The 18695-nt window shown below is 36.8% G+C and overlaps 1 non-coding gene across 1 annotated transcript; it reads left to right on the top strand.

The window, feature by feature from the left end:
* The first annotated feature begins 970 nt into the window (after positions 1-970).
* TRNAF-GAA (transfer RNA phenylalanine (anticodon GAA)) lies at positions 971-1043 on the top strand. Its single transcript has one exon. It is a non-coding gene; the product is annotated as a tRNA-Phe (tRNA).
* The last annotated feature ends 17652 nt before the right edge of the window (positions 1044-18695 follow it).

The following is an 18695-nucleotide window of genomic DNA, read 5'->3' as shown; positions in this document are numbered from 1 at the left end:
AAAGGAAATGCAAAAAGAAAACTTTCTAAAATTTTATTTTGTATTGAGGAAACATTTTCTTGAAACATTATGTTTCACATGTACAATATTCTGTTTCTACTTCTTTATACACATAGAGTGCTCACCACCAAAAAAGTAACAGAGGAAAAAAACTTTAATGCAATTCTGAGGGTACAATTAGCAGTGGGTAACAGGCCTCATGAGTGAACTCTGGGAGTTGGTGATGGACAGGGAGGCCTGGCGTGCTGTGATTCATGGGGTCACAAAGAGTCGGACACGACTGAGCGACTGAACTGAACTGAACTGAATAGGCCTCAGGGAAGGCTTCACAGAATGTGGATATAAGAAAGTTTTAAAGGGCAGGTAGAGTTTAACAGAGGGAAAAGTTGTGATGGTATTCTAGGCATGGAAAACAGTGAGAAAAATATTCCAAAGCATAAAAAATCATAGTTTGATTTTGAGGACGATATAAGAAGCTACACATTGTTGAATCAAACAGTAGTGCAGCGCAAGGAAAATTGAGAAGGTTGATTTTAGAAAAGCAAAATGTGAAGGCAGAACACGAGAGTTAAAGGCTGGGCTTGAGTTATGAAAGCTCTGTCGTCAGTGGCAGGGGGAGAGGGTACTGGAGGGCTTTAAGCACAGAGAAATATAATTAGTTGTATATTCCAGAAATGCCATGTTGATATCACCATGGGGATTTAATTTATAAATGCACATGTACATGCATGCTTAAGTCGCTCAGTCATAACCAACTCTGAGACCCCATGGACTATAACCTGCCAGGCTCGTCTGTCCATAGCATTTTTCAGGCAAGAATACTGGAGACGGTTGCTAATTCCTTCTCCATATAAATGCACATTCTTGTGTAATTTTAAGGCAAAAAAAAAAAAAAGATATTACACAATCAAAATCATAGAATGCTCAAAATAGGGAACTGATTAAGCTAAGTTTTATTGAATATGGGGCTTCCCTGGTAGCTCAGTTGGTAAAGAACCTGCCTGAAGTGCAGGAGACCCAGGTTCAATCCCTGGGTCAGGAAGATGCCCTGGAGAAGGAAATGGCAACACACTTCAGTGTTCTTGCCTGGAGAATTCCATGGACAGAGGAGCCTGGTGGGCTGCAGTTCATGGGTCGCAAAGAGTGGGGCATGAGTGAGACTCAGCTCAGTTCACTTCAGTTGCTTAGTCGTGTCCGACTCTTTGCGACCCCATGAACTGCAGCCTGCCAGGCCTCCCCGTTCATCACCAACTCCCGGAGTTTACCCAAACTCATGTCCATTGAGTCGGTGATGCTACTGATGGTTGGTTGAACAGAGAGACTAACACAAGTGAATACTGGCTAGTTAGTTTCAGAAGGAAGAAACTTTCATTCTATTTAGTCTATGGAAGTTTTGCATATGTTTGCATGTCCAGGGAAATTCATACATTGCATCCAATTTTTAAAAAAAAAATCTTTCCATCTCTTACTAGCTGACAATTGCATTCCATTTTTAAAGCAAAGACCAGGTCTTACCTTTGAACCAGGTTATACAATACACTGTCTGGGGCATGGAGTTCAGTAACTGTTGAGCAAATGAATGAATGAATGAATAAATCAAGTTCAAGTCAGTTGCCAGTATGTAGTAATTGAATCCAACACCCTCCTATGTTCTAGCAAATATCTATTCCATGTCAAAACTGAGTGCTGCTTTTTCATCTACTCTATATCACTACCTTGTAGTTACAGGTAGGCAAAGAACCAATATTTGAGAATTTTGAAACATTTGTATGAAAACCAATGAGATTAGATATAAAATTATTTACCACATTAGCATTCCAATATGTTCTTTTTTTCTGTAGAAGATAAGTAGAGCTTTAGTTAACATAAGGATGAATTTCACATAATTCTGTGTATACCTTTAAGCACATATCTATATATTCTGGCAGGGAAAAGAGTGTCAGCGCCAGTGAAAGAAGAATGGAAATAAAGCAAGTGTGAGAGTCTGATTTCATTAAAGGGGAGAATCTATTTAATCTTTTTTCCTCCCTAAACCTATATATGGTATCCCCTTTCTGAAAGTGGCCCAAAGCTCAGACTTTGATCTGCTTGTTGAAAGATCTGACTAATAACTTAGCATGACAAGGGATATATTCCTTTAAATAGCGAGTGCCCCAAATAATTAGATTTCAACTTTGAACTACTGTATTTGATCAATAACAATAAAGAGAAGATTTTTGATAATTTTTCTAGCATATATATATATTTTTTGCTTATTATACATGCATTGGTGACGGTACTTCAGTTTTTCCAGAAAAAGCTCATGATTGGAAATAAGATAATATAAAATAAAAATCTAAATACAATATAACTGCTGCTACTGCTGCTAAGTCACTGCAGTTGTAGCTTTCATTTTAATAGAAATTGCACATTTAGGAAAAATAAGACCCTAGCATTTGCTATTTGTTCCCATGGTCATTTATTTACATCACACACTTTTATTAAGTGCCAACTTTGAGTCCTGCACTACTTTTCATGCTTGAGGTATACCAGTGGGCAATGCAAAGGACCTTTAAGTTCACGGGCACAAAAAGAAAAAAAAAAGATAAACATAATAAATAATGAAATAATTACAGTTTACTAGAATGCAAGAACAATAACTAGAGCAGAGTAGAGACTTGAGAGTGCCGGAACTGAAGAGTAAGACGAAATTTAAGAGAATGGTCAAGGATACTGGAGCAGAGGTGGTGATTAGGCCATCTGACTTGCAGATATTTGAAGTTAAGGGTGTTCCAGACAGAGGGAACAGCCGCTGCAAAGTCCCTTTTAAGGGTGGAGCATGTCTGAGGTATTTGAGGCAAGAAGGAAGCCAACATGGCAGAATCTGAGTGAAAAAGGGCACAGACAAGGGAGAACCGTACATAAGCTTGTGCAGAGCGTCAAGGGGTGGACAGCGGATCACCGAAGACTTTGGAGAAGGAAATGGCAGCCCACTCCAGTGTTCTTGCCTGGAGAATCCCCTGGACAGAGGAGCCTGGTGGGCTACATACAGTCCACGGGGCCGCAAAGAGTCGGACACGACTGACTGACTTCACTTCACTTCATATGGAATTTGACTCTATCATTAATCAAACAGGGAGCTATCTCAGTTTTTTAAAACATAGGAGTGACAGGATCTGACTTCCATCCTCAAAGTATTATTTCAACTACTATTAGAAATGAAATATAGAGTAACAAGACTAGTATTAGGTCAACAAGTTAGGAGGCAATGGGAATAATACAGGTGAGAAATAGACGGTGGTTTATTAATACATCAGGGAGGTAAAAGGAGAGAAAATATAAGTAGTCCGTTTCTGTTAACAATGTTTTAATTTGGTTTGTTTAATTTGTTCTTAGAAGAACTCAGCTAGAGATGACAGTCAAAGTAGTCACATAATGCTAAAACACTTACTCAAAATATTACTCAAAAGAACATTACTGCTCTTTTCGGACATATTTGCATTATCTTGTACATGGATGGTGAATTGCTTAAGTATGAATGAGTGAAGTCACTCAGTCGTGTCCGACTCTTTGTGACTCCATGGACGGTAGCCTACCAGGCTCTTCTTTCCATAGGATTTTCCAGGCAAGAGTACTGGAGTGGGTTGCCATTTCCTTCTCCAGGAGATCTTCCCAACCCAGGGATCGAACCCAGGTCTCCCACATTGTAGAGAGCAAATTTCATATATTACTCTACCTTAATTGTACAAAGTACTCAGTAAACACTTTTTGATTAGTTTTCTAAATGAAAATTTGTGGAAGCTTTCTGAAAATGTTCCAATTTTGTTCAGTTATCATGTTCATTAAGTCTTCTGTGATTAAAACTTATGAGATCTAACATGTTTTATGACAATAAATGCTCATGGTTATTTTAATAAAATAGCATGATGACAAACGTTAATTCACTTAAATGTTTTCATCAATTATAATATTATTGTGGTAAACAAACTTAATATTCTTTATATTCTTGATGCAAATATGCAATAAAAAGATACTACTGGTGAAAAAGAAGTGTGAAAAAAAGAATGAAAGACTGAAATATTAGTTTAAGCGTAAATGTGGCCCATGAAAGAGATGTGAATTTACGTTAAATGAGATGTTTTTAGGAACAGTGAACAGTATGCTTTGATATAGTTTTGTTTTTCATAAAGACTTGAAAATTAGTATAATAAATATAGTTACGATTGTCTTTACAGTTTTTCAAAAAATTATCAATCTTTAGTAGAAAATAATGTCCAACCTTCTATAATTTAGGCTATAATGAGATAAACCAATTATACAGCTTCTAGATCTGAAAACAAACTGAAAAATATGCGCCCTGTTTTTACTTTCTGTTGAGGGTAATATACACTTCAACATTGATCTGGGGGAATACATATTGTCCTAAACTAAAAACAAAATATTCAATGCAAACCATGATTTGTATTTATAAAGTGAAAATTCATTTAAATGTGTTAAGCCTGATTTTTCTCTTTTATTCAGTTCAGTTCAGTTCAGTCACTCAGTCGTGTTCAACTCTTTGTGAACCCCCGGACAGCAGCATGCTAGGCTTCCCTGTCCATCACCAACTCATGCAGCTTACTCAAACTCATGTCCTTCGAGTCGGTGATGCCATCCAACCATCTCATCCTCTGTCATGCCCGTCTCCTCCTGCCTTCACTCTTTCTGAGCATCAGGGTCTTTGCAAATGAGTCTCTTCTTTGCATCAGGTGGTCAAAGTACTGGAGTTTCAGCTTCAATATCAGTCCTTCCAATGAATATTCAGGACTGATTTCTGTTAGGATGGACTGGTTGGATCTCCTTGCAGTCCAAGGGACTCTAAAGAGTCTTCTCCAACACCACAGTTCAAAAGCATCAATCCTTCGGCACTCAGTTTTCTTCATAGTCCAACTCTCACATCCATACATGACTACTGGAAAAACCATAGCTTTGACTAGATGGACCTCTGTTGGTAAAGTAATGTCTCTGCTTTTTAATATGCTATCTAGGTTGGTCATAGCTTTTCTTCCAAGGAGGAAGCATCTTTTAATTTCATGGCTGCAGTCACCATCTGCAGTGATCTGAAGCACCCCCAAAATAAAGTCTGTCACTGATTCCACTGTTTTCCCATCTGTTTGCCATGAAGTGACGGGACCAGATGCTATGATCTCAGTTTTCTGAATGTTGAGCTTTAAGCCAACTTTTTCACTCTCCTCTTTCACTTTCATCAAGAGGCTCTTTAGTTCTTCTTCACCTTCTGCCATAAGGGTGGTATCATCTGCATATCTCAGGTTATTGATATTTCACCTAGCAGTCTTGATTCTAGCTGGTGCTTCATCCAGCCCAGTGTTTCTCATGGTGTACTCTGCATATAAGTTAAATAAGCAGGGTGACAATATACAGCCTTGACGTACTCCTTTTCCTATTTGGAACCAGTCTGTTGTTCCATGTCCAGTTCTAACTGTTGCTTCCTGACCTCCATGCAGATTTCTCAAGAGCAGGTCAGATGGTCTAGTATTCCCATCTCTTTAAGAATTTTCCACAGTTTGCTTTGATGCATACAGTCAAAGGCTTTGGCATAGTCAATAAAGCAGAAGTAGATTTTTTTTTTTTCTGGAATTCTCTTGCTTTTTTGACAATCCAACAGATGTTGGCAATTTGATCTCTGGTTCCTCTGCCTTTTCTAAGTCCAGCTTGAACATCTGGAAGTTCATGGTTCACATACTGTTGAAGCCTGGCTTGAAGAATTTTGAACATTACTTTGCTAGCATCTGAGATGATCTTTTATTATTTTATTTTGATCTAAAAATCTTTTATCCAAGAAATCAAAAGGGGTAAGGAATTATGGAGAAAGTAATTTAACATATCTAATTGATATAAAAGAAAGAATCTTGCTTGCCTTATTAAGATAACCACACTTTGACTACACAAAGCTCAGACTATAAACACTTTTACATTAATATTTAAATTTCAATGTCATTGAAACCCAAGTTTTTCTAGCTAAATAAATAATCACAAAATTAGCAACTATACATGATAAACTGCAGACATTTAGGACATAGGATAAAATAATTAGTATGTTTTGTAGAACCTCATGTAACGTAAGTAGTCCAGTTTAAAAGTACTTTTGAAGCATATGTTCTTCCAAAATCTGAGTTTGTTGGATAATTTTATAATTTTTTTCTTAAAAAAATTACCTTTAGTATCTTCCACCAAATTGATAATAAGGTACAATCATAAAAATATTTCAGCAGCATACTTGTAGGTTTTCTTATTTGTTTGTTTTAGGCCTACCAAAATTTGCAAGCAAAAGTTTAAAAAAAAGATGGGTTGGCCAAAATGTTTGCTCGGAGTTTTCTGTACACTGGTATGGAAAAATTTGAACAAATTTTTTTGCGAACCCAATAAATAATAAAAAAAATTTTTAAAAACTGAGAAGTTTTGTAGATAAAGGTATTTTAATCTTTGAGTATTTCACTATGTAGTGGAAAATAATTCAGGTGGAACCACATGGAGATTTCTCAAAATTCTAGACAATCTCAGAAATTAATAATATGAAGATATAGAAATAAATTCTGAAATACTCATTGATTTCAGTTTATTATGAAAACTGTTGAATGCAAATGTACATCTGAGAGCAAGCCAGCTCATTAAGCTTTTATGATGCTGTGCCCTTAATATTTTTATTTGAGAATAGGTCAGTTTAGTCCCAGAATGTCCACTTTTGTCAGGCATTTCCTTATAACTTTTCATCTTCACTAAGAATGAAAATCATCCACAAAAGAAATCCTCAGAAATTTGGGTCTGTACTTCTCTTTAAATTGCATAGAACATCTTTCATGCCCACAGATATTTTTACATCTAAGACAGCCTGCAGTTCTGCTTGCCAACATGAAATTTGTTTCACAAATTTTTCAGCAGCTGGTATGATAATGAGCCAGTTTTTATGCAAATTAGTGATAGTCCTAATCAATTTTTAACTACAAAATTAAAATTTAAAATTTTTTGAGAAATTATTTTTAAACAGAGAAAAGCTTTATCAAACTTATTTATTTAGCTCATATCCCATTATATTTAAAAAGTATGTTTAAGAACTATTTCTATGAAGCAGAGAAAAGTTTCTGCTGGAAGTGTAGAGTTTAATTATACGCTATATTGAAAGGTACATTTTATTTTTTAAACTAATATTATTACAAAATGATAAATTTTCATTAATATAGTAAGGTTGCCACATTTTTGTATTACCTCTTTAAATGCAATATATATTTAATCATTTCTTTAGAAAGACAAAGAAGTACCACAAAATAAACTTACTACTTTTGATACTGAAGCTAATTATTCCTTCTAATTGACTGAGCCAACCTTTTGCAAACCACAAAGTAACCAACTATTAAATGCATCCAGTTATTTACAGAGTAGAAGTTACTTTATTCTTGTTCCTTGAATGTTCTTTTGAAAGTAAAGGACAGTTCTTACCACTGACGGCCTTATTGGTCTATGGCTGTATTCACGTGTGTAAGGTACTACTTTCTGAATTTTATGCCCTGGAATATAGTAACATGCCATTTAAGGTGAAGAGAAAAATGGATTCAACTTTGGCATAAGGTTTAAAACAGGGAATAAAGTATATTGTTATATTTACTTTTTATCTGATCAGCATACATTTTTCTGTAAAATATGGACTATACAGTCCATGGACTTCTCTAGGCCAGAATACTGGAGTGGGTAGCCTTTCCCTTCTCCAGCAGATCCAGGAATCGAAATGGGGTCTCCTGCATTGCAGGTCGATTCTTTACCAGCTGAGCTATCAGGGAAACCTGTAAAATATTAGTATCATACAATTGGTTGTACCTTCGTATTCAGTCATTTGTAAAGCAATCAGAGATAAATTTTAAATTTAAAAATGGAAAGATAAAGCAAAATTTACCTATGATTTAATATTACAAACATTTCAAACATGCATTTAGTAAACTGTAAAACACCAATATTCCAAGTATATAGGAACTTTTTATTCTAATAAATTTAAATAATTAAACAAATTCTTAGTATTCAAAGATGAACAGAATTTGATATTTTTGGTAGATTTTATTTAAACCTGCACTTTGACAATGTAGACTTGGATATGGACTTGCTGTAGAGTAGATATGTTAAAACTGAAAAATAAAAACATAATTATTTTATTACTGACATTATCATTTGTTTTTCCTTCTGTTCCCAGACTCAAAGTCAAGTTATTGTCCAGATGCTTTTTCCTCAGTCCTCTGAAGTCTAGAATTTAAAACAGTGCCTAGCACAAGTTAGAGTCTCAATATATACGTATTGCTTAAATAAATGATAATGAGAATGGTTCCTTGTCATTATACTAACAATGCCTCTTTATTTTTCACTGACTTTTAATTTCATTTATGTTGTTCAGTTGTATAGAAATGTATATACATTTTGTTTTCAGTTTTCTTGAGACACTGATGAACATAGATGCAAAAATTCTCAACAAAATACTAGCAAAATAAATCCTATCATACATTAAAAAAAAAAACATACATCATAATTAAGACTGATTTATCCCTGAGAAGCAATGATGTTTCAAAATACACAAATCAAAAAAGTGGGATACAATACATTAACAGAATGAAGAATAAAAATCATAAGGTTATCTTAATAGATGCTCAAAAAGTGTTTGACAAAATTCCACATCTATTCATGATAAAATTCTCAATAAACTAGGTATATGAGAAATATATCTCAACATAATAAAGGCCACACATGACAAACCAACAGCTAACATCATGTGTTGTGCTCAGCCACTTCAGTCATGTCTGACTCTTTGCTACCCTCTGAACTATAGACCCCCAGGTTCCTCTGTCCAGGGGATTCTCCAGGCAAGAACACTGGACTGGGTTGCCATGCTTTCCTCCAGGGGATCTTCCTGAATTAGGGATCGTACCCACATCTCCTGCATCTCCAGTACTGCAGGCAGATTCTTTACTGTTGAGCCTTCAGGGAAGCCCTAACTAACATCATCAGTTCAGTCGCTCAGTCGTGTCCAACTCTGCAACCCCATGAATCGCCAGGCCTCCCTGTCCATCACCATCTCCTGGAGTTCACTCAGACTCACGTCCATCGAGTCAGTGATGCCATCCAGCCATCTCATCCTCGGCCGTCCCCTTCTCCTCCTGCCCCCAATCCCTCCCAGCATCAGAGTCTTTTCCAATGAGTCAACTCTTTGCATGAGGTGGCCAAAGTACTGGAGCTTCAGCTTTAGCATCATTCCTTCCAAAGAAATCCCAGGGTTGATCTCCTTCAGAATGGACTGGTTGGATCTCCTTGAAGTCCAAGGGACTCTCAAGAGTCTTCTCCAACACCACAGTTCAAAAGCATCAATTCTTCAGCACTCAGCCTTCTTTACAGTCCAACTCTCACATCCATACATGACCACAGGAAAAACCATAGCCTTGACTAGATGGACCTTAGTTGGCAAAGTAATGTTTCTGCTTTTGAATATGCCATTTAGGTTGGTCATAACTTTTCTTCCAAGGAGTAAGCATCTTTTAATTTCATGGCTGCAGTCACCATCTGCAGTGATTTTGGACCCAAAAAAAAATAAAGTCTGACACCGTCTCCACTGTTTCCCCATCTATTTCCCATGAAGTGATGGGACCAGATGGCATGATCTTCGTTTTCTGAATGTTGAGCTTTAAGCCAACTTTTTTGCTCTCCTCTTTCACTTTCATCAAGAGGCTTTTTAGTTCCTCTTCACTTTCTGCCATAAGGGTGGTGTCATCTGCATATCTGAGGTTATTGATATTTCTCCCAGCAATCTTGATTCCAGCTTGTGTTTCTTCCAGTCCAGCGTTTCTCATGGTGTACTCTGCATATAAGTTAAATAAGCAGGGTGACAATATACAGCCTTGATGCACTCCTTTTCCTATTTGGAACCAGTCTGTTGTTCCATGTCCAGTTCTAACTGTTGCTTCCTGACCTGCATACAGATTTCTCAAGAGGCAGGTCAGGTGGTCTGGTATTCCCATCTCTTTCAGAATTTTCCACAGTTTATTGTGATCCACCACAGTCAAAGGCTTTGGCATAGTCAATAAAGCAGAAATAGATGTTTTTCTGGAACTCTATTGCTTTTTCCATGATCCAGCGGATGTTGGCAATTTGATCTCTGGTTCCTCTGCCTTTTCTAAAGCCAGCTTGAACATCAGGGAGTTCACGGTTCACATATTGCTGAAGCCTGGTTTGGAGAATTTTGAGCATTACTTTACTAGCATGTGAGATGAGTGCTAACATCATATTCAGTGGTAAAAAGAAGAAATCTTTTTCTCTAAGATTAGAAACAAAGCGAAGATGCCTTCTTTTACCACTCCGATTCAACAAGGTATTGGAAGTTCAGGTCAAAACAATCAGGCAAGAAAAGAAATAACAAACATCCAAACATGAAAGGAAGAAGCTCAACTGTCTCTGTTTGTAGACGACATGATCTCATATAGAAAACCCTAAAGATTCCAGTAAAGGTACTGGAAAAAAAAACATAGAAATAAATAAATCAATTTAGTAAAACTGCAGGTTACAGAATTAATATACAAATTAGTTGCATTTATACATATTATAAATAAACTTTCCAGAAAAGAAATTTTAAAAAATCCCATTACAACAGCATTGAAAAGAATAAAATACTTAAGAATAAATACAATCAAGGAAGTTAAGATCCATACACTTAAAACTATGAGACAGTGATGAAACAAACTGAAGAAGGCATAAATAAATGAACAGGTATTCTAAGTTCATAGATTGAATTCATCTTGTTAAAATGTCCATACTACACAATGCATCCTTTATAATAAAATTTAATGCTATCTCTTTTGGAAAAGAACTTAGAAACTTAGGAAAACTGATGCAGAATCCTAGTTTAAAAACTACCCATCTCCTGAAACATGTTTTGGAGATATAACAGTCAATGCTTTCAGCAAGCCTATAGGTCCCAGCCCAGGCAAGGCAATGGCACCCCACTCCAGTACTCTTGCCTGGAAAATCCTATGGACGGAGGAGCCTGGAAGGCTGCAGTCCATGGGGTCGTTGAGGGTCGGACATGACTGAGCGGCTTCACTTTCACTTTTCACTTTCATGCATTGGAGAAAGAAATGGCAACCCATTCCAATATTCTTGGCTGGAGAATCCCAGGGACGACGGAGCCTTGTGGGCTGCCATCTATGGGGTCGCACAGAGTTGGACACGACTGAAGTGACTTAGCAGTAACAGCAGCATAGCAAAACTTAACATAAATGGAATGACTAATAAATTGCCTTCATTATTGATGAGTCAGAGACTGGGTGAGTCTGTGCCTGCAAATAAAAGATACTTAAAACATGCCATTGGGCAAGACTGGAATTGTCAAAGATAGAAGTTGAGACACCTGGGAACAACTAGGTATGTAAATACATATAATGTAGGTATGGAACTCAAAAAAGAGAAGTCTAGTTACAAAGAGTATTTTAGATTGCTTAAGTGCTTGGGTGTATTAGATTACTGTTCATGATATTTAGTCCTTTTCCCAATTTTCTTTGTTTCACTTTCACTTTCCAATCTTACGTGGAAATAAAATGTTCTTGGTTTATTATATGGGGCTTGGCCAAGTGTCTTGCTTTGATAGAATCTGGGCAGTTGTGATAGTGTGCCAGTTCTAACTCTGTCCTTAAAAGACATCAAGTTTCTATCGGCCCTTTTGCCATGAAAAGAACATGCATTAGAAGATACTGGTTCCAGGTAGGTTAAGAGACATGTAGAGCAGACCTGAATGACGCTTAGAAGTGATAGAACCAGGCCAGTTTAGATAAGTGATGAGGATGGTAATTGTAGTTCCAAGCCATTGGGCTTGGGAATGATTTAGGTTTATAGCATTGTGACAATAACTAGCTTATTCAGTGCTCTTAACTTTATTTTTTAATTAGCCCTAAATTTTAAAATTGGCACTATCTTCCAGTCCAATCTCCTCAGGACCTCTCATTTATTCCTGCCTTGCTATAATTTCAAATTGCGACTTTTATCACACTTTTCCTCATCAGGAATTGACAGAACTGTGCCGAGAGGTGGAGAGGGACCATTAAATGGTGGTCCCTGCTGCTGCTGCTGCTAAGTCGCTTCAGTCGTGTCTGACTCTGTGCGACCCCATAGACAGCGGCCCACCAGGCTCTGCCGTCCCTGGGATTTTCCAGGCAAGAACACTGGAGTGGGTTGCCATTGCCTTCTCCAAAATGGTGGTCCCTAGCATTATCAAATATAAAGAGAATCTAAATGATGAAAAAAAAAACAACAGAATTTAATATGAGAATCTACCTAGATGGGTTGGAAATATAATGCTCAAGTATTATAAGAAAAGTATGTACAAATAAACTAAGAGATTACAATGTGACAATTAGAATAAGGTGGTAAGAAAATGATGGAAGAGAAAGATTGCTGGCAGAGTGGTTCTAAGATTATAGATTCTCTTCTGACTCACTCTGAATTCTCATGTGTTACACACAACCTTAAATGCTTCATTGGCATAACATTAAAGTAACTTATACTATTAAATATGATTGTACCCTGCTTTTCTGTGAAAGATATGCTATTATATTTCTCTCTACCTTTAAGTTCTGCAAATTAGTTTGGCTTAAATCCAAAAGAGCACCAATATTTATGCATTATTACATTTAAAAAGCCCTGAAATCAGTGTTAAAAATCATTAATTTTTCTTAGTCTCAAAGGAAACATAAACTTCTTAGCTATATTTCCTACAACAAACAAAGCTATTGTAAGAAATTATTTGACAGAATTTATAAAAATAATTGGAATATGGTATACCAGCTTAGAATTAAAATAGTCCTATGCTTATTACAGAGCAGTTTAAGTAAGTTTTTTTTTTCCTATAAAAAAGTCAAGAACACTTAAATTCTGTTACATTTAGAATGCTATACTTGGTATTATGAATATCACAGAAGTACTGTGTTCCCTAAAAGGTATGGCTTACAAATCATTCTGCTTTCGGCTTTGTAACACTAACTTGACTGTCTTTTAACTTCTCTATTGTGGTTAAAAGCAACAGAAATTTTCCAATTATTTAGGCTTTGACTGCTGTTAAGCTCTTACTCTCTTTCAGGAAGCTAAGTTCAGTTAACTAAAAAGTCCGTTGGAATTGTCTTTTCAGTGTTTTTTGAAGATGTTCTTCTCTTTCCTGACACTGTTATCTAAACCTTTAGCACATCTTCTTAAAATACTGCAAAGACCACTGAGGTGCTTGTGCATGCTTAGTATTCAGCAAAGGTTTATTGTGGAGAATGAATCAATGAATGAATGAATGATTACTCCCCCCACAAAAAAAAAAAAAAAACTCCTATGAGTTTCCATGTTTTAGGGCATTAATTCATAAATCCTTATTACTGTGATCAAGCAGATCTCGAGGACATGACTTAATTACCTTTCCAATTTCATCACTTAATATATCAAACACATACATCAATTCCCTCTCATGAGTAAAATTCACTTCACAGGTGCATGGTTTGCTCTCTTAATCAGAAATATCTTCCCTCAATTTTCTATTTGGAAAAGTCCTATTTTTCCAGCAAGGCCCATTTCAACTCTTCAGCATAGTAGTTAACAACACAGACTTTGATGCCAAATCACTTTGGAAATTTTTATTCAGTTTTCTATAAAACTAAGCATATGCCTACTATGTGGCACAGGAATTCTATTCCTAAAAATTTACCCAAGAGAAATGAAAAGACATGTCAATAAAAATCAGTGTGAAAAATGATTATAGAAAATGTATTCATAATAGTCAGGACTTCCCTGGTGGCTCAGATGGTAAAGCGTCTGTCTACAATGCGGGAGACCTGGATTCAATCCCTGGGTTGGAAAGATCCCCCGGAGAAGGAAACGGCAATCCACTCCGGTACTATTGCCTGGAAAATCCCATGGACAGAGGAGCCTGGAAGGTACAGTCCATGGGGTCACAAAGAGTCGGACACGACTGAGTGACTTCACATTCATAATAGTCAAAACTAGAAATAGCCCAAGTCCATCAATAGGAGTATGGATAACCATTATACACTTAAATTCATATAATAGAATACTATTCAGTAATAAAAAGAAATAAACTACTCCAATAACATGGATGAATTTTAAAAGCATTATTCTGAGTGAAAAAAGTCTTAGTAAAAAGAGTACTACGGTGTGACTTGGGCTTCCCAGGTGGCTCTGTGGTTAAGAATCTGCATGTCAGTACGGGAGACTCAGGAGACAGGGCTTTGATCCCTGGCTCTGGAAGATTCCCCCGCAGGTGGAAATGGAAAGCCACTCCAGTATTCGTGCCTGGGCAATCCCATGGACAGAGGAGCCTGCAGGGCCCCGTCCATGGGGTCACAGAGAACTGGACACGACTGAGCAGACATGCACAATACGGTTTAATTTATATAAAGTTTTAGAGGAGTAAAAATGGATGTATGTTGGAAAAAATAAGAACAACTGTTGCTTGGAGGGGTGATGTAGATATTACCTGAGAAGATGTAATTTTCTGGAGTGATGTTTTCTGCAGTGTTTTATGTCTTGGCAAGTGGTTGTGTTACAACTCATCAAATGATATATCTAATTCTTGATCATTTTCTTTTATGTAAGTTTTACCTCAAAAGAACAAAAAAGAACTATAAATGTATATTGAATCCCAATGAATTGCATCTATGCTGAAGTGCTTAGGGGGAAAATGTACTGATGTATACAATTTATACTGAAATGTTTCAATAAAATAAGACAGATTTATGGACAAGTAGAATGGTAGAAATATAAATTGATCTGTGATAAAACAACTATAGTAAAATGTTAATGGTTGAATCTAAATGGTGAGTATATGAACATTCACTAGAAGTTTCCTCAGACTTTTTGTCTATTTGCAAGTTTTTATAACAAGTACTGGAAAAAATTTACTACTTCTAAGTTTTAGAAATCATCCTACTCTAATTAATTATTACTCTGCTGTTTGCAGATGGTAATTTTCCAAGTCCCTGTTCCATGTACATTCAGTATTTGGCCTTTTACTGTAAGAGAGAACTGTTTTTCCTTTCATATTATTGCTTTATTTATTATAAGTATGGACTTATATATTCTTTTTCTATTTACTGTGATACCACATGACTGTCATTATTAATTTTCAAGTTTGAAATTCCTTATATTGAAGAAGTTGGAAGTCTTTTAAGATAGCTATTTCCTTTTGCTAGCTCCCTATCTCTTTTTGATCACTTATGACACAACCTACTTCCAAGCTCATCTTGTATTTTCTTCGTCTCAGACTTAGATTTAGCCATTTCAGAAACACTGATTCTTTTGAGTGCAGAATGATATTTAGAAACTGAGACCTGTGTCTTTGCTTCTAGGCGCTTTCAGTAGAATTGTATGAATGTACTATATTTAAATTATATATTTAAAGATGGGTTAATTCTGATACTACCAATTTCACTGCAACGTTAGGGTGCTGTCTTTGCATTTTTTGGTGTTCTTTGACTTCCAGCACTGCATATTTGTATCACCTTCCTCCACCAGTGAAGACTCTGCCTCGAAAAAACATTAATATATTACACATAGCTCAAGCCTGCCACATACTATACATGTATAGTATCTTCAAGGAAGGATTCCTGGGTAGACGATGTTGTCAACTACAAATTGGCACTTGCCTGTCAACTATAAATTGGTGGGTGCCTGTCAACTACTAATTGGCGTTTGCCTGTCAACTGCTAATTGGCACTTGCCAAGAGCATCTGCCAGCGACTGAACAACAACAAGGGCGTCTGCCACCTGCCTCTGCTGCCGCAGCTGCTGACCTCCAACGCTCCCGGAGGGAATTTGGGGTGGAGAGTGAGGCACTCTGTGCCCCAGGGAAACTGGTAGAGTAGGGCTTTAGATAGTTAGGTATTTTCAGAAACTGACTTAAAGATCCCAATCCTTGTGTCTCTTCATATCTAGAAAAGCACTAAATCCCTTCCTGGTGACATCAGCTCCTCAGGCAAAAAAACTTTGTAAAAGGAGTGCTTGATTGCATTGAACTCTCCGTTCACCAAAATCTTATACATTGACCTTCCATAACTGACTCTTTGGAGCAGTTTCTCAGAGCTACCTGAGGTGCTGTCTCCCAGGCTGCAGTCCTCATTTTACCCCATATCAAACCTCACTCGCAGTTCTCACATTGTGCATCTTTTTGGTCAACAATGTGAGCACAGATAACTATTCCTTTTTGAATCCGACTGCGATTATCAAAGGGAATCTCAAAGAAGGAGTTTCTGAATATGAGTTGAAAACTAAGGAAAGACACTTTTTAAAAACTCAAGAATTTTAACTGGGTATAATGAAGGAAGATACAAATGATACTCTTTTTCTCCTTAAAAATGTTGCATCACTTCAAAATAATAAAGCTATACCCTTCAGAACTTCCTAAACACACACTAATTTGCAGAGCAAGGAGTGAAGTCCTCAATGAACAGGGATAGAGCTTATCACTCTTTCTTTTTCTTTTTTTTATAACACTGTGAAACAGTATAAATGTGAAAACAGCTGGACTGGAAGTCATACAGAAAACAGCAACTTCAGAAAGCAGAAGAGCAACTGGGAAAAATCTCTAACACTGAGGAGCAACACTAAGAGGCTGAAGACAGCATCACTTTGTAACTAGTGAGATCCTTTTCTTATTCAAGAAAGGGAAGAATATTAATTGGGCATTAATTTAAAATTGAGAAATAGAAAAACAAAACAGATCAATAAATACAAGAAAATATAACGAAAGTATTAAAGCCAAAATTAGCAAGTTAAGAAATTGAAAAAAAATCAATAGAATCTGTCAATTAAAAACAAAGCAAAACACCACCACCAACAAAAAACTAACATACAGGTTTGGTTGGGATCAGATGGTGGATGAACAGTAGAACATTAGTAGAGATTGGAAAATGGCAACTGACAGTCTACAGTGGTGAAAAATTTGACAAAACTGTCACATGCCATCATTTAATAAAGAAATAATATGGTGAACCTGGGTTCTGGGGGAGGGTTTCTAAAAATAGAATGTTATTGGTATGAGTTTGTTGGTTTAGTTGCATTTTATAAGTTGTCTGCCAAAGAAGAGTTGAGTTAGAGAACTGGCTTATTTTCAAGAAGAGACAAAAAAAAAAAAAAAAAAAAAAAGCTCAGGAATTCCAGAACTTGCAAGGCTGAGAGATATAGCACAATGGCACTTTCCCTTCTCTAACTGGTAAATGGAATAACAAAACAAAGAATGTTTTGAGCAACTTCAGTGAAAAAGGTAAGAGAATGATCACCATACCTTTTGTTTTAAACTAGTGCATGCTGAGTTGCTCAGTCATGTCCGATTCTTTGTGACCCTTTGGACTGTAGCCTGCCAGGCTCCTCTGTCCATGGGATTTTTTAGGTAAGAATATTGGAGAGGGTTGCCATTTTCCTCCTCCAGGGGATCTTCCCGACCCGGGGATGGAAACCATCTCCTGAGTCTCCCACACTGCAGGTGGATTCTTTACCTGCTGAGCCAACTGAGATATAATTAATTTGCCTTTCACCCATCAGATCCTCTAAGTTGGACAAAATATATCTGGGAGAAGAGCCCAAAGGCTTAATCCAGCAGGTATCTGATAAACTCAAAGTACCTATGATTAAATCTAAAGAGAAAGGTATGTCTTGAAAAGAACTGTGTGTTTGACTATTTATACAGAGTGGCTTAGAAGCAAATAATTTTTAAACTGTTTTGAGAACTATACTTCTAGAAGTACCACCAGTCTGATTAAGTTGACAGACTTTTCCAGGCACCAAAATTTCCATTTCATATGTGACCGGGGATGATACTGAAAAAGGAAACTTTAATTAAAGAGCGGGGCCCTCAGAAGCCATGGAGCACCAAAGGCAAGGACATTCTTTTTAAGCAGGAGGACCATGATCTCTAACTAACATTTCCTCACTAAGCCCAGGAACACTACAAAGCTATCCCAGTGAGATTTCAGAACTTCTCTGGACTACTGACTATGCTGAATGGCAGTGTTTATCATAGTTGTCTTGTTCCTGTTCCACCACTATATATTGGATTTGTGTTGAGTCACGTGGGGAAGGCTGGATTACCACTTCCCCTCCCCCGCATCTCCAGAGAAAGAAGAGCCACACCTGATTTGTTTCAGACAATGAAAAGTAAGTGACGTGACACACAGCACATCTAAACAGAAGTTCTATTTGCAATTGCGCTGGCCTCTTGTCTTCCCTTTTTCTAAGAGAACAGGTGTATTCCATATAAGGTTTGCTTCTTCGGGCAAGGTCCTAGAATGAAAAGACATATGGAGCAAAACTGAACAGAGTCAAGTAGACTGGAGCAAATTGCAATTGCTGAAGTGTAATATGCGTGAGAAATAAACACGTGTTGTGTCATTACTGAATGACTGGTTGTGCAGCAGACTCTTTATCACAAACATAGCCAGAAGACAGATTTTAAAGTACTCCATAAATACTGTTTTCGTATGCACAACTCTGGTTTAAAATTTAGTTAAAATAAAGAAGAGTCTCTATTTTTTTTTTCCTCAAAGTAAATAAAGACGAAGAAGAAAACCTACATAGGAAGATTTTTTTTAGAAGCTCTAGGAAATAATGTGAAAGAATTACCTCTAAAAGATAATTGGGCCCAGATGGCT

The sequence above is a fragment of the Ovis canadensis genome, chromosome 3 (genome assembly GCF_042477335.2).
Source record: "Ovis canadensis isolate MfBH-ARS-UI-01 breed Bighorn chromosome 3, ARS-UI_OviCan_v2, whole genome shotgun sequence".
Taxonomy (NCBI): domain Eukaryota; kingdom Metazoa; phylum Chordata; class Mammalia; order Artiodactyla; family Bovidae; genus Ovis; species Ovis canadensis.
This window is presented reverse-complemented; position numbering and strand designations above follow the sequence as displayed.